The 14906-nt window shown below is 43.3% G+C and overlaps 1 protein-coding gene across 1 annotated transcript in view; it reads right to left on the minus strand.

Moving 5' to 3' along the window:
• LOC111981496 (homeobox protein XHOX-3-like) overlaps positions 1-14906 on the minus strand; it is an 85071-nt gene that overhangs the window by 69908 nt on the left and 257 nt on the right. The gene's annotated exons all lie outside the window — the stretch shown is intronic.

The raw sequence follows: 14906 nt of genomic DNA on the forward strand, positions 1-14906 counted from the left end.
TGTCAGCTACAGTATCTTACAGGTTTACTGCTTCTAAGCGTATTGTAGCTCCGTAAATGACAACCATTCGATTTTTCAAGCAAGAATTTCGCTAAGGATAGGCATAGACTACATTGACACAAACTTTAGCCAATCATTGGTCACATGATAAATGCTATTCCTTATTCATTACCAAATCTATGCTATAGACCTCATAATATCGAAATGTTCACAATTATTATAAAAAAGAAAATACCTGGTGAAAAAACACTTGTGAAAGTGTCTGTCTGTATTGTGCGAGTCGCTGAATGACTGCGTGTGGAGGCTCATGGCATCCCAGTAACAGGCGCTTTAGGACAGACAGCGACAGCAAAGCCACACCGCTACTCACTCTTCCCGCCGTGGGCAGTCAGTAAGTAGCTCGTGCCCAATGTTGTCTCTTGCCAAGGCGCTGGCTAGAGGTCGCGCGTGACCTCTTGGTTACCTTAGCTGAAAACGAGTAGGCTAAGCGAAAGTCATGCCCTGCTTTCTCAGGTTGTATTCCAGGGGTCATATTTCGGTAAAAAGTTAAGTGCTTTTGTTTGGTAAGTAGTTTTTTTGTGTGTCTTTAAAGTTTGGCAACTATACGCCACAGTATAAGATGTGATCAAGCAAAATTGTCAAGCAGAGAGGGTTTTATTGCGATAGCTTAGGTGGTTGTTTTAGGTTATTTTGGTATTTAGCCTTTACATAGGCCTAACGTTATATGTGTCATAATATAGCCTATATTAATTTTTGAAGAATCTTAAAATATAAAAAATGTGCTTGTTTTTCGTTACTAAACACATGCCCATTTATCCTGGCCACAAAAACATTTCTGTATTTTAATTTTCACATTCATTTCAGCCGTTTAGAATTTTACTCCTTAGAATTTTTTAAAGAGATTTGAATCTTTTTTGTTTTGTTCAACAAATAATAAGCACAAAAAAAAGTGTCTGGTGTATCATGCATTTTTTTATTGTTGTAATTTCAATTTCAGTTTTACTGCTGTGTCCACTGCTCCAGTCTTGTTGAAGTTTAAATAAGAGACCTTGCCAAAGTAGTTTTTTATGTTTTATTTTAATAAAACAAGTAATATCCACAGTGTTTAAATTCTAAATGTCAAAATGTAATGGTTGATTATGGCTCCAAACCAATATTCCAGTTGTTATTAGGCAATATGAAAACAAGATATACATTTGAAAGAAAAATAAACAAAAATGTAATTCGGATTTGATTAGCCTACATGGTTAAATGAGAAACAAAATTAAAAGTCATGCTTTTACTTACATTTCAGTGCAATCATCCATCCCTTGGCAATTTGAATTGCTACAATGCAATGGAATAACCTTAATATTGATGAACATTTTGAGTCCAAAACAGAGGTGTTCAATAAAAAGCAACGCTTGTTGGATTTAAAAAATACACGTTATAGACAAGTATGGACCCATGGGCCTGACCAGGCTTGCATTTATCTTATAGCAGCGGCTGTGATAAGAGCAAAATGTAGAATCGATGTTGATGGTACAATTAGTTTGAGTCTCTTTTTCCTCTCCATCAACATTACATGGAGAATAAACTAGGCCCATAAGATTGCCAGTAGTGCTTATTCAGACTGAGATAAAAGCAAGATTTAATCAAGCCTTATGACTTTTGTCAGTTATAGAAAAATTGTTGTAAAAAAGTCTCTGGGGTTTACTGAATCAGACAAGAATAAGTAGAAATTCAGATATTTGTCTTCATGCTTACTTTTATAAGTTAATGCAATGTTTTACATTGAATATTAAAAGGCTTAGCTAAGAATACATGTTATTGTAAACGGCCAGAAAAAGCTCCCACAATGTTTCAGAGAGGAAATGGGAACCTCATTTATTTCAGGTAATTTCACCCTCATACATTTTTAACATTTGTATGGGAATATCTGAGTGACACTAAAATAGCCTTGCACTTATTATGTACTGTACTGGTTCTCTCTTGTTCTAGTTTCAGAAAGCCTGTGCTGCTGGACTAGACTACTATGTGTTACGACTGAACACACCAGCTGTACTGCACTACTTGTTGACACATTATATACTGTAGGTACTCCTACGGGTACTCCTCTATAGTATCCACTTTAGTGCTGTACTTGAATCTGTTCAATGTTGAGTTTTACAGTCATGCATAGGTCAAAGGTTGCTAATAGGGGAGCTTTATAGTTATATGCTTACTTACTTCATTGTTTATTGGGCATGTTCATTTCACAGTTGTCTTTAAAAAATGGTTGAAGAAAAAAATGTTCTCTCTCTCTCTCTCTCTCTCTTTGTATAATAGTGTGTGTGTGTGTGTGTGCATGTGTGCGTGTGTGTGTGTGCATGTGTGTGTGTGTGTGTGTGTGTGCGTTTGTGCATGTGAAAATGAATCCAAATTCTTTTGGACCAAAACCAGCTCTGACAGGGTTCCTCAAAATCCAGGAAATTAAAACCAATAAAATTAATCTCTCTCAACCTGTACAACCACTCACTTTCCCATGCAATATCATTTTAAAGAGGCTCTTTGATTTTTAGGGTGGGCCATGATTGCAGTCATCTTGTCTCTTTAACAGCACTCCATACACACCAACACTAATTTGAAAAAAAGGAGAGAGAAAAAAGGAGCAAGYGCCAATATAACAAAATAAAACAGAGAGGTGGAGAGAGAGGGGAAGAGAGGAAGAGACAATGAGATGGGGAGATAGAGAGATGGATAGTACGAGACAGAGGGGGAGCGATAGTGAGACAGAAAGATAGAGAGAAAAARGAGAGAGCGATGAGATCCAGATTTCCCCCGTTCCTGCTCTGGCACACTCCCACCTGAGAGCTGGTGATTTGAGCTTAATTAGCCGCCAATGATGGAAAGGTCAACATCTGTGCAGTCTGGGCCAGGGACAGTGTGAGTTACTGCCTCGCCAAGAACCTCGACATCTTGCCACTTTACGGTCGTGCGCACACCGACATTTACAAGCTTTTGTTTCTGAGCCCTCGCCATCGTTCTGTTGACGCCATGAAATGCATGAATCTTCACGTTTCTTTCTCTTTTCCCCCCCTTTTTTAATTTTTTATTTCTGTTGTAGCTTATACAGTATATTTCAGCACTTTCTAATCAGGTATTGGTTTGGATCCTGTCCTTGGGAGAAGTGGGGGCTTCTATGAGATTTAGCCTYTTCTTGCCTTTCTCATCCCTGTTCCCAATAAGTATGGGAGTACAGTCACAGTGGTAACAGGAAGAAAGTGTGTTTTCGGGGGAGAGTGTAAAACTGGAAGTGTAGCCGAATGAGTGCTTTTGTTGAAGGCCAGCAATTCCAGAATTGAAGGGGGCCTTCAATGGATCCACTGTAAGATATGAGTAAACCTAGTAAACCTGAGACTCTCGCTCCTCACAGCCCCCCAACACACACATGCCCCACAACACACACATGCCCCACCAACATCTCTCTTTCTCTACCACTTTTTTTTCTCTCACACACACATCAATGCTCCTCCTTCTTACACATCATTCCTAAACTCCTTCACAATGGCATTCAGTCAGTCAGAATTGATTCACCTATAGTAACATCCGCCTCACCCCAGGCTCACCCAGAGCAGACGAATGCAATAACATAATGTCTGCAGGTCCATCTCTCTCTGCTCAGATGGGTGCCCCGCTTTGAGCCAAGTCAAACACAAACACACGTCTGCCATAGCTCACAGYTCGCACTTACTGTGCCCCCCAGAACACATAYACACATGCTCGCACGTGTGCACACGCTCACATACATGCGCGTACACACACACACATGTGATGATGTGATTTATTTTTTATATTTGCATAGTGTCACATTTTTTTATTTYTTTTATTTAACTAGGCAAGTCAGTTAAGAACAAATTCTTATTTACAATGACGGCCTACCCCAGCCAAATCCTAACGACGCTGGGCCAATTGTGCGTCGCCCTATGGGACTCCCAATCACGGCCGGATGTGATACAGCCCAGGATCAAACCAGGGTCTGTAGTGATGCCTCTAGCACTGAGATGCAGTGCCTTAGACCACTGCGCCTTAGACCACTGCGCCACCAAGAGCCAAGTTGGTATTATGCTATTAAGTAACTGTGTACTAGTTTTTACTGTGTGAATCTGAATGTGTCTCTGTGTATGAGACCGACACGTGTGTACAGTTTGTCTGAGTATCTATGCATGTGTGACTGTATGGAGAAAGAGAGTGTGAGATCATGTTTGTGTCTGAGAGGGTTTGGTCTACTTRTTATGGCTGTGGTTCTCTAGCTAGCGCTCAAATAAGTTTCCACTTGTGTCATTATAATGTCCCTCTGCCAGGTTTTCTCTGTAAAAATGACTCTCCCTGACCATAATTTAGTCTGAGGTAGATTTTTTGTGTTTATTTTGCTCTGGAAAACTGATTTTTTYCCCACTTGAGTAATTTAACAGTGCCTTGCTATTTACAAAGACTTGCTTTTTAAACCTTGAAGGAGTAAAATAGGACGCCTTTAGAAAAATCATGTGATTTATTACTATGCATAAAATGTAGTCTCTCCCATTAGATCGATCTCAATTTACTGTGTTAATCTCCTGTGAGTCAATGTATCCTAACATAGATGTTAGCACAGCATTTAAAATCTAAACATAGGATTACAGTAGTCAGAATATGGAACAGTACAGTGAAATAGGAAGGTTATAAATCGCAGGCAGGATAACACTGAACTACTCTTGGCTTSCCATCACACACATCCACACAACTCACCCTTAAAATACTATGCTGTAAATACTGTAAAACACAGACATGAAGGATAGGAAACCTGTAGAAAATATCCCAAAAAGGAAACATCCCTAGAAGACAAACATGTTTTCATTTCAGAGTCATGAATGATGCTCTATCGTGAATGTAGTACAGCGGTAGCTACATATCTGTCATCTTGTAAAATCATAAATTCTTGAATTTCCTCTAAATTAAGGGTATCCCACAGCATAGGGGCAATTGGAAGTACATGTACTGTAACATAAAATGGATGCCACATTGTGTATTTACAGTGTACTCGAATATGCTGTATCCAGAGGGAAGACCAGTTCTCAGCTTTTGATTGCAGATGGTGTCCCACCAACAAGAGACACGGTATATGTATAGCTACTGCGTTGTTATGGCTGTTATTTTTATATAACAACAGTTTAGATGGCAGAGAAGGATATCATTTACTGCCAGCTGTGTGCTGGGAGTGGACAGTTAGGTCAGGTGCAGGGGTGGGTCGGAGAATCGCACGCTCAGGAGTTGCGTGACTTTGGGGAAGAGGATATCGTGCATGAACAGAATGATGAAAGAGTGTGTGTGTGTGTGTGTGGCACCTGCCCAGGATTCTGGCATCGGGCCKAGGAGGGGAGGGGGCAGGGCGAGGTTGTGTCCTCTCACTCCACCAGAGGGGCAATCTCGTGAAAGGTGGTGAGGGTTGTTGGCAGCCCCCTTCTCCCCCGTCCCCATCAACGTCTATGAAGCATCAGGACACCTCTGGGCGGGACAGATTTACACCCTTTAGGGGGACAGATTTACACCCTTCCCTTCAAAGCACACTCTCGCCAAAGGGGCCCTGTGTTTTTGTTCCTCATTCCACATGGGCATCCTTTGGAAGACGGGAAACAAAGTCACAGAAGCGCAGCAGCGCCGCAGCTGCCAAGCAACACCTTTATCTCCCTCCTGAGCAAAATGAGCGAAAAGACATTCTAAAAGGAAAAACGCTGAAGCCGTGCTTTCTTCCCTCCTCTTCTCCTTCTTTCCATTTGAACCTTTTTGTGCTTTGACAGTAGCCCAGCAGGACAGCGAGCGAGCAAAAGAGCTAACTGACCAGATTGAGAGGAATTTATGAGAAAACAGATCCCAGGAAAGAAGAGGACATGGGAATGGAGAGTGGAGTAGAGTAGAGTGGAGTGAGTGGGTGGGTGAGTAGGGGGAGGGTGGTTGAGGGGTTGATGGCGAGCAGAGCAGTTGGCGGTTGGACGTTGTTTACGACACCCTGGTTTTGAGCTCAGCCGGAGGAGCAGGCCCCAGTCGGGTGTTTACCATGGATACGCTGGGCCGAGTTTTATAGCAGGGAACACAGCAGGAGGTAACACGGGGTGGAGGGGAAGGATATGGAGGCTGGAGTGGAGAGAGGAACCCCCCCCCAATCCTCCCGTCTCCTTCCCCCCTAACCAGCAGGGGACTGTGGCCTTTCATTTTCCACCTATTGGATTGGATGGTGGGTAGCGGGGGAAGGGGGGAGGAGTTCACAGAGGAAGTGGAGCTTTTGACCTTTGACCTCTCACGGGGTCGTCTGGGCTCTGGAGGGGGTACTGTGCTGCGACTCTGTCACACCAGAGATACAGCAGGTAAATCTTCACTGACAGATAAACACACCTGTGAAGGGAGGGTTATTGAACTGTCTCCATCTGTCCATTTGTTTTGGCCTTCCAGCCTTTAGTGCATTTATGCTTTTTCACAGCTATTTTGTCCTGTAAAACTTTTTTGAACTTATTTTTTCCTCTCTTTTCTATGGTCCCTTCCAGTCTCTTCCCTGTCTCTCCCCATATCTCCCTTTATATATTTTCCCTCTTTTCAATACCCTCCTTTACTTTAAATCTMTTTTTTTGTTGTTGATTCAGCTGAGAGGAGCTCTGTGTCATCTGGCCCATCTTATAGATGYGGGGCGGCTGTGCTCTACTGTGCCACAGTGATTGTGTGCGTAGTTACACATGTGAATGGGCTGCTGTAAATCCACTCGGGAGATTTAGGGAGCTCCAGACAGTGCCTAGTGCTGTCTGAGGGGAGCCTTTTCTCTTCAGCGCAGCGCAATGACAGGCTGTAAATTCCTCCCCGGCTGGACCCTGGATCAAAGGAATGATGGCTTCCCTCCCTCTCAGAGAACTGGCTGGGCTGCCTGGGTCTATATCTTTCTCTCTCTCTCTCCCTCTCTGGCTATTTCTCTCATAGTTTTTCACACACACATCTCACACACACACAGATTTTTTTTTGTCAATGCAATGCCTGCACATGACATGCACTGTATAACATGCTAGTAGAAAGATATAAGAAMATTGTTTGGAATTATGTTGGAGAAAATAAATTATAGGGTCAAAAAATACAATTGAATGAAACGCCTGTGTTAAAATGTGAATACAGTGAGGATGCAGACTTTCAAAAAAACAKTCACTAACAAGAAAGAGACAAAATAACACATCCATGTAATCACAGGTAATAATAATCACATTATGCTGTAGAAGAGCATTAGAGACAGCTTTAGCCTCCACTGTAGCTGTATATTGCTCTCTGCGGTGTGATGCTCTATACAACGCTCTCTCTCTCTCTCTCTCTCATAGTCTGCTATTGCCCCTTGCCACTTTATTTTACACTCCATTGCACTGTGTGACTATATAATCAAACTAACTACATAATATTGCTATGTCAATCACACTCTCGCTTACATTACAGGAGTCACTTGAATCTTAATAGCTCACTCTATGTTTGCGTCTCAAATTGCACCCTTTCCCCTAAATAGTGCACTATAGCTCCAGCTCTACGGAACTCTATAGCTTTGTGTACTAGTTAGCGCCCTATAGTTCCTTACTGTATCAGTCTGAGGTTGGTTAATTTAAACCAACACACCAACTTCTCTCTCTCTGAACTCTGAACTTGGCTTCCTCATGAATTCAATTCTGCTTCCTGTAGCCCCAAATGACCCTGAGTCGTACGCACGCACTCATTTGTCAAATGTGGTCGTATGAGCAGGAAGTACCCTGAAAGAGAATACTTCTCTCCTATATGTTTTCAATTATTACAGCATGTATTGTCTCTTTTAGCTAAAGAWGTACATCCATTGAAGCTGGTTACTTTGTAACACTGTCATGAAACGTGTTCCTATGCTGAGTGTAGTGTTTTGCCTAGCTGGCATCATGGCGCTAGAAGTACAGTAACAGAGCAGAGAGCCCTATAGTATTAGGATGTAGCCCTACTCTCTGCCTTCAGTTAGCCCTGGGGCCATGTGCCCTCCACTAGGTTTGGCCATCCCTCTTCCTCCATTAAAACACAATCAACTTACAGGGAAGACTGGGAGGGATGGATGGAGTAGTGGGAGGGATGGAGAGGCAGGAGTAGGGATCGATCGGCCCTCTGTTTCTCTTGCAAACCAATACATCTATATTTGTTCATTGCTTTAACCCCACCTCCCTCTCTTTTTGCTAATTTTCTCATTCTCCCTCTTTCTTTATCCATACCCACCTTTATGGGTTTTCTTCTGTGCTCCCTCTAACTGTATCTACCTCCCCTCCTTTACTCTCTTTTCTCTATACTCCCCCTCCTTTTTGTCTCCTTCTCCCTCTAACACTCTCCATCATTGTATCTCTCTCTCCCTTACTCCTCTGTCTCTTTCTCTCTGTGCTGTGTGTGTGTGCTTGTGTGTGTATGTGTGACAGTAGCCTCCCCATTGCCGTAATGAGGAGAAATGTGTCAGTGTAGCAGGGTTGGGGGGTGTAGGAGGGAGGGCGATGGAGGGAGGGAGGGAAGAGAGAGGTGTAGTGTGCAGGCCGGGGGCCCCATCAGGCGGATCTTATGTCCCCTAATGAGCAGCAGCGGCGGTGGCAGCCATGGCAGCCACACTCACTCTCTGTCTCCCACAGCTCAGCCSCCTCCCCTCCTCCTCGGCCCCTGGGGGCCCCCGCTGCCTTCTGTTTCACCTCACCACCAGGGTTCACAGAGAGGTCAGAGCCCAGACACACTTCCTGTTGAAAAGGAGAGAGAAAGCCCTCTATCTCTCGCTCTCTCTCTCTCTCTCTCTCTCTCTCCGCATCCTCCCCTTTGTAAATGTGTGTGTGAGAGAGAGAGCGAGAGAGAGGACCTCGTACAGGGGAGAGGGAGGGAAATATGAAGAAGTAGACAAAGGGAAATGGAGTTCTTGGAGAAGAGGGTGGAGGGACTAGAGTCTCTGCTCTAGCTATGCACCACAATAAATCATAACCTCCCCGTTACACTTAGCCACAGCCTCACATTCACACACTTGCCCCTTACTTCTGACCTGCCCAGCACACACACTCCTCATCTCGCATGGCTCCAGCCCTCGGCCACTGCGATATGAGCTGCTACAGTGACTGATTCCCACCACTGTCTGGCAGCTTCTGGTTTAACCTGCCTCTGACAGACAGACTCAAGATGCTGGCTGATGCTTAGTGAAACTAACCCTGACTCTGTTGTTTTGACTCCTCTGTGACAGAGACACACAGACGGTGTCCCAAATGGCACCCTATTCCCTTTATAGCGCTCYGGTCAAAAGTATCTCACTACGTAAGGAACAGGGTGCCATTTGGGACACACTACATTTCTTAATCCTGGGTGGAGATAGATAGGTTGGGCAGAGTATGGTTAGGACCGTATGGATTGACAAGGACACTCCAAATTTACGCTAACATTGATGCAGTGTTACCGTGCAACCTCAAAGCGGCCCTGATTGAACTGTACTGTATCTATTCAATGGTCCAATTTCACCACCCGAGCGTCACACTCATATGAATGCTCATTCATCTCCAGGCTGACTCCAGGTTGCCTGCCTGGGGGGACATCAGTCGAGGCGCAACACACCGCTCACGGGGGTTCAGTGTGCTCCACAAACTGTCTCCAGAATAAGTTCAGTTTTAATAAGCCTAATGTGAAATACTGTACGTACATGTGCAGAATGAAAMATAAATAATGGTACACTAGGCTACYGGATGCAGTGAAAATCAGAAGCTGGAGAATGCTGTATTGAGAGTCCCTGCTGTGTTGACATGCACACACACCCTCCCGTCCAACACCATCAAAATCACGCTCTCAGTAAACTGGTTGTGGAAATTTCCACTCCTATGGCTGATCACTCACCCATCTGTTTCCCTCTGTCCTGTTTTGTGAACAATTCTCGTTCTCGCTGTCAAACTCTGAGTGCATTATCACACACACACACACATAAACAAACAGTCTCTCAGCCCCCCCCACCCCTCCCTTTTCCGCCCGTACCAAAATGCAAATGGAGTGGATGTCTAGATTTGTAACAACAGTGACATTAATGCTAATGGCTACCGCGCTAACCGTAATGGCCGACAACTCCGCGTCAGTGTTCCTGGGGAGCCGGCCTCGGTGAAATATGGACAGCAGTGAAATCTAAATCTACTTAGCATTGATTTTTCCGTTTCGATGAAAATGCACAACGGACGTTGAGGGCTCCCCTTAAATCAATTGAGGGCCGTGGAAAAAGGCCCCTGCTGGCGTTTTTATGGCCAGGGGCCGCCCGGGGGCCGCCAGACACCTTAATCGTCCCCTGGTCCCGGACGCGACGCCAGCACTGTTCCAGTTACAGGACAATATTGTGTATGTATTGAGCGCACTCTGGCAAAAGCGAGGCTAAGTGTTCTGCAAATGGACATTTCCTTTTGGCTACATGCGTATCTACTTCAGGATTGGAAGATGGGGCTCTCTCCTCTCTGGATGGAGAGGAGACACACTGGCTGGAGGGATGGAGAAATGGACATGGAGAAGGGTTAATGTGCATGCGTGTGTGGGCGGTGATGTGTGTGTGTGAGCGTGTCTGTGCGAGTGTGTCTGTGTATYCTCAAACTATTCTGATATTGTGAGGACAGTGATGATGTATACTAAACATCAATATAGAGCCATCCGTCCATAAGCATGCAGTGACAACAGCCTCTCTGACAGTGAAGGACTAAATAGAAATATTCTCTCAATATTTCCAGGCACGCAGCACCAAAATAATAATGATAGATATACCTACTATCAGCTCGAGACACCATCTGGTTCAAGTTAGCGTCTATCTATAAATCTTCATTCCTTTACTGTACCTTTCTCTTTTTTTCCCCCAGCCCTTATGATAACCTATCATTCCCCATTTAAAATGCATTCTTTACCATGGCTTGTTTTGTGATGAATGCCATTGATCCCGTTGATGTTGTCAAGCAACGCCACAGTTTAGTCACGTGACTTTTCAGTATCACTGTAGGGTAGGTTACTGTATATTCTGTATGCACAGTATCTTTAAATATATTTTGAAGATATTTYCAGACTTTATTGAACAGAYAGAAAGAGAAGACGACAGTGGGGAAWGATAGAGGTTGTGTCAAAGTGCAGTAGACTGGAGTTGAACCTATGGCAACACTGTAGACCACCGTATGCATCTTTTCTAGCATGTTCTTTGTGTCCTTTTTTTAAACTTATGTGGATTTGGTTTGTTGTGTTTGATACCCTCTGCCACTGCTGGGATGTAAATGTCATTGGGTTTGAGGAATACGCTTTTCAGTATAAGTAAAACATATTGTTTTTATGGTTGTTATTATTCTGTTTAGCGCACTGGTGCTTCCTGGGAGACAGTCTGCCCATGACCTCCCAGTGACCCTATATGAGCATGCGACCTCGGTTTAACCCCTGTAGAGAAGAGAGGAGAACTGGACAGATGAGCTGTAGCCTAATTGAGAGTGTGTGTGTGTGTGTATGTGTGTAGGAGGGCGGGTGGGCTGTTGTGTGATGGCGAGGGGACACCATTGTCTCCATCGCTCGCCCACACTCACTTCGTCTCCCTTTTCTCGACATCACCATGGTATCCTTTCTCCTTTCAGTCCTCTCTTTGTACATGTTAGTGTGTTTCTGTCGAACACACACACACACGTCTGTATGTTCAGTTAATCTGTCCAGTGAGTGATACAGCAGGACTATGACCTCAACAGAGGAGAGAAGAGACAGTTTCCTGACTGGATTACAGTTTTGTAATCCAGTATGTGGTACATTTTCACCTCTAAGCACAAAAATCTAAACAGATCATCAAAATGGCTGTTTCAAAACTCTAAACACATTTTCAATTTCCTGAGTACAACAGACCAATTCACAGTCACTTGATCACTGCACCAAATCACACTTTCAATTTGGATACATATTCAATCTGAGTATATATTTGATAACTGCTGAACACTGTCAAATTATATATTTTTTTACCTCATCAATGTATCAGTGTGACATAATTTATGATAGTGGGTAAAACAATATCATATATGAATGTGGCTGTAAATACTACATCATCATTCTYCATCAGCCAGTGTGCTTCAATAGGACAAAGTAGAAAGAGTCAGTGTAGTGCTAAAATACCTGTGTTGTATATAACAACACATTCCACTCATTATAGGAATTTCATTGATACACTGTACCCAGCTAGCACAAAACGTTCTGAGAACCATATGTTTCTTAGAGCTTGGTGAGAGCATGGTTGTCCTATGGTTATTTTGCATACAACCTTCCCACAACTTTCTGKGAATGGGGCAGGATATTTTCTTGGTCATTACTTTAACAAAACGTTTCCTAAAAGTTCAAACATGGTTATATTTTTGGTAATGTTCTAGGAACRTCCTMCAGCTGGTTTGACATTGGGAATATTCTCAAATAGTTCAGAGAAAGTTAAGAAACAACGTTCTTATATGGTAATTTCAGTACTTCAGCATAACGTTTTCTACAGATTTCCTCATGGTTCTATTTAAAGTCATGTTATCAGAACATTCTGAGAACAGTAATAAACAATGTTCTTCTGTGGGAATTTCAGTACTTCAGCATAATGTTTTGCAGGTTTCCTCATGGTTCTCAGAACATTAATAAAAACCACAATAAAACATTAATAACGTTTAAAGAATGTTCTAACAATGTTATTTAAAAACAGGCCTACTTGTAACGTCTCTCGTCGGAAGGCATGCACCAAAGCGCAGCGTGGTAAGTGTTCATGATATTTTATTCCTCAAAAACACTCGAACAAAATAACAAAGAGAAAAACCGAAACAGTTCTGTCAGGTGCAGACACTAAACAGAAACGAACTACCCACAAAACACAGGTGGGAAAAAGGCTGCCTAAGTATGATTCCCAATAAGAGACAACGATAGACAGCTGCCTCTGATTGGGAACCACACTCGGCCAAAAACAAATAAATAGAAAACATAGAAATAAAGAAACTAGAATGCMCACCCTAGTCACACCCTGGCCTAACCAAAATAGAGAATAAAAGCCTCTCTATGGCCAGAGCGTGACACTACTACAACAGTAGAAGGCCTGATTACCAACAATGAYGAGACAGCCTACAGGGAGGAGGTGAGGGCCCCGGCGGAGTGGTGCCAGGAAAATAACCTCTCCCTCAACGTCAACAAAATGAAGTTGCTGATCCTGGACTTCAGGAGACAACAGAGGGAGCACGCTCCCTGTCCACAACGACGGGACTGCAGTGTAGAAGGTGAAAAGCTTCAAGTTCCTCGGCGTACACATCACTGACAATCTGAAATGGTCCACCCACACAGACAGTGTGGTAAAGAAGGCTCAACAGCACCTCTTCAACCTCAGGAGGCTGAARAAATTTGGTTTGGTCMCTAAAACCCTCACAACCATTTACAKATGCACAATTGAGAGCGTCCTGTAGAGCTGTATCACCGCCTTGTAATGCAACTTCACMKCAAGCAACCGCAGGGCTCTCCAGAGGGTGGTGCGGTCTGCCCAACCCATCACCGGGGGCACACAGCCTGCCCTCCAGGACACCTATAGCACCCGATGGACTGTGTTTGTGCAAAATGTTTCTGTGAAAAAACAGTGTTGCCAGCTCAAATGCTGATTGTTGCGTCAATCGAAACTGGACGTTCTAAATAAGCATTCTAATCACACCGGTTTGAGAGTACGCTCCAGGGACCACTGTAGAATGATCACACCTGCCCTATGTACATAGACAAGGAATCACTGGTCACTTTAATAATGGAACACTAGTCACTTTAATAATGTTTACATACTGTTTTACTAATTTCATATTTATATACTGTTTTACTGTATTTTAGTCAATGCCACTCCGACATTGCTCGTCCCAATATTTAGATATTTCTTAATTCCATTCTTTTACTTTTAGATTTGTGTGTATTGTTGTGAATTGTTAGATACTACTGCACTGTTGGAGATAGGAACACAAGCATTTCCCTACACCTGCAATAACATCTGCTAAATATGTATATGTGACCAATACAATTTGATTTATATACACATTCGGTTCTCAGCATCAACAAAACTCTCTCTATCCTCTATCTTGTTAAGTGTGTTCAGGTGTGTTGGCCGCTCCCACTAATTGGCCACACTTGATCTTAATGAGTGCTTGTTTCCTTTCAAATGGGGTCTGTTTGAATAGAGTTAAATGAACATCTTTGTATGAGTTAAAAAACATGGCATGTTAKSTCCATGCTGTTGGCACAGTGGACTAATTCCATGGATAGAGAACAGAAGACCATTGGTTTGAATCTCACTGATGCTGTGCCATTATTTWAAAAAATGCATGATTAATGGCTAAGCAAATTCATTTCCATGTGTCTTATCTGTGCTTGAAGTTCAAAACAGTTAATCTGTCACGTGTGTTCCCTCTCTAGCCTCTAGGTCACCAGGCTGCTCGTTATGGCGCTCACCAGCGGTACRCGCATAATGACACTCACCTGGACTCCATCACCTCCTTGATTACCTGCCCTTTATATGTCACTCCCTTTGGGTTCTTCCCCAGTCGCCATTGTTGCTGTTTCATGTTGGTGCGCTGTTCTTGTTTCTTGTTTTGTTAATTTAGTTATTAAACGTATTCCCTCCCTGAACTTGCTTCCCGACTCTCAGCGTACATCGTTACATAATCCAAACTAAGCAAGCAGTGTTATGAACAGTCTTATTGAAACATTCAGTGAACGTTTTAAGGACGTTATTCAAAAACCTCTGGCTGGGCCCCTCAAGGACATTCAGAGACTTGTTCCAAAGCCACTCCTGCATTATCTTAGCTGTGTGATTAGGGGCGCTGTTCTGTTGGAAGGTGAACCTTCACCCCAGTCTTAGGTCCAGAGAGCTCTGGAGCAGGTTTTCATCAAGG

The sequence above is a fragment of the Salvelinus sp. IW2-2015 genome, linkage group LG20 (assembly GCF_002910315.2).
Source record: "Salvelinus sp. IW2-2015 linkage group LG20, ASM291031v2, whole genome shotgun sequence".
NCBI lineage: Eukaryota > Metazoa > Chordata > Actinopteri > Salmoniformes > Salmonidae > Salvelinus > Salvelinus sp. IW2-2015.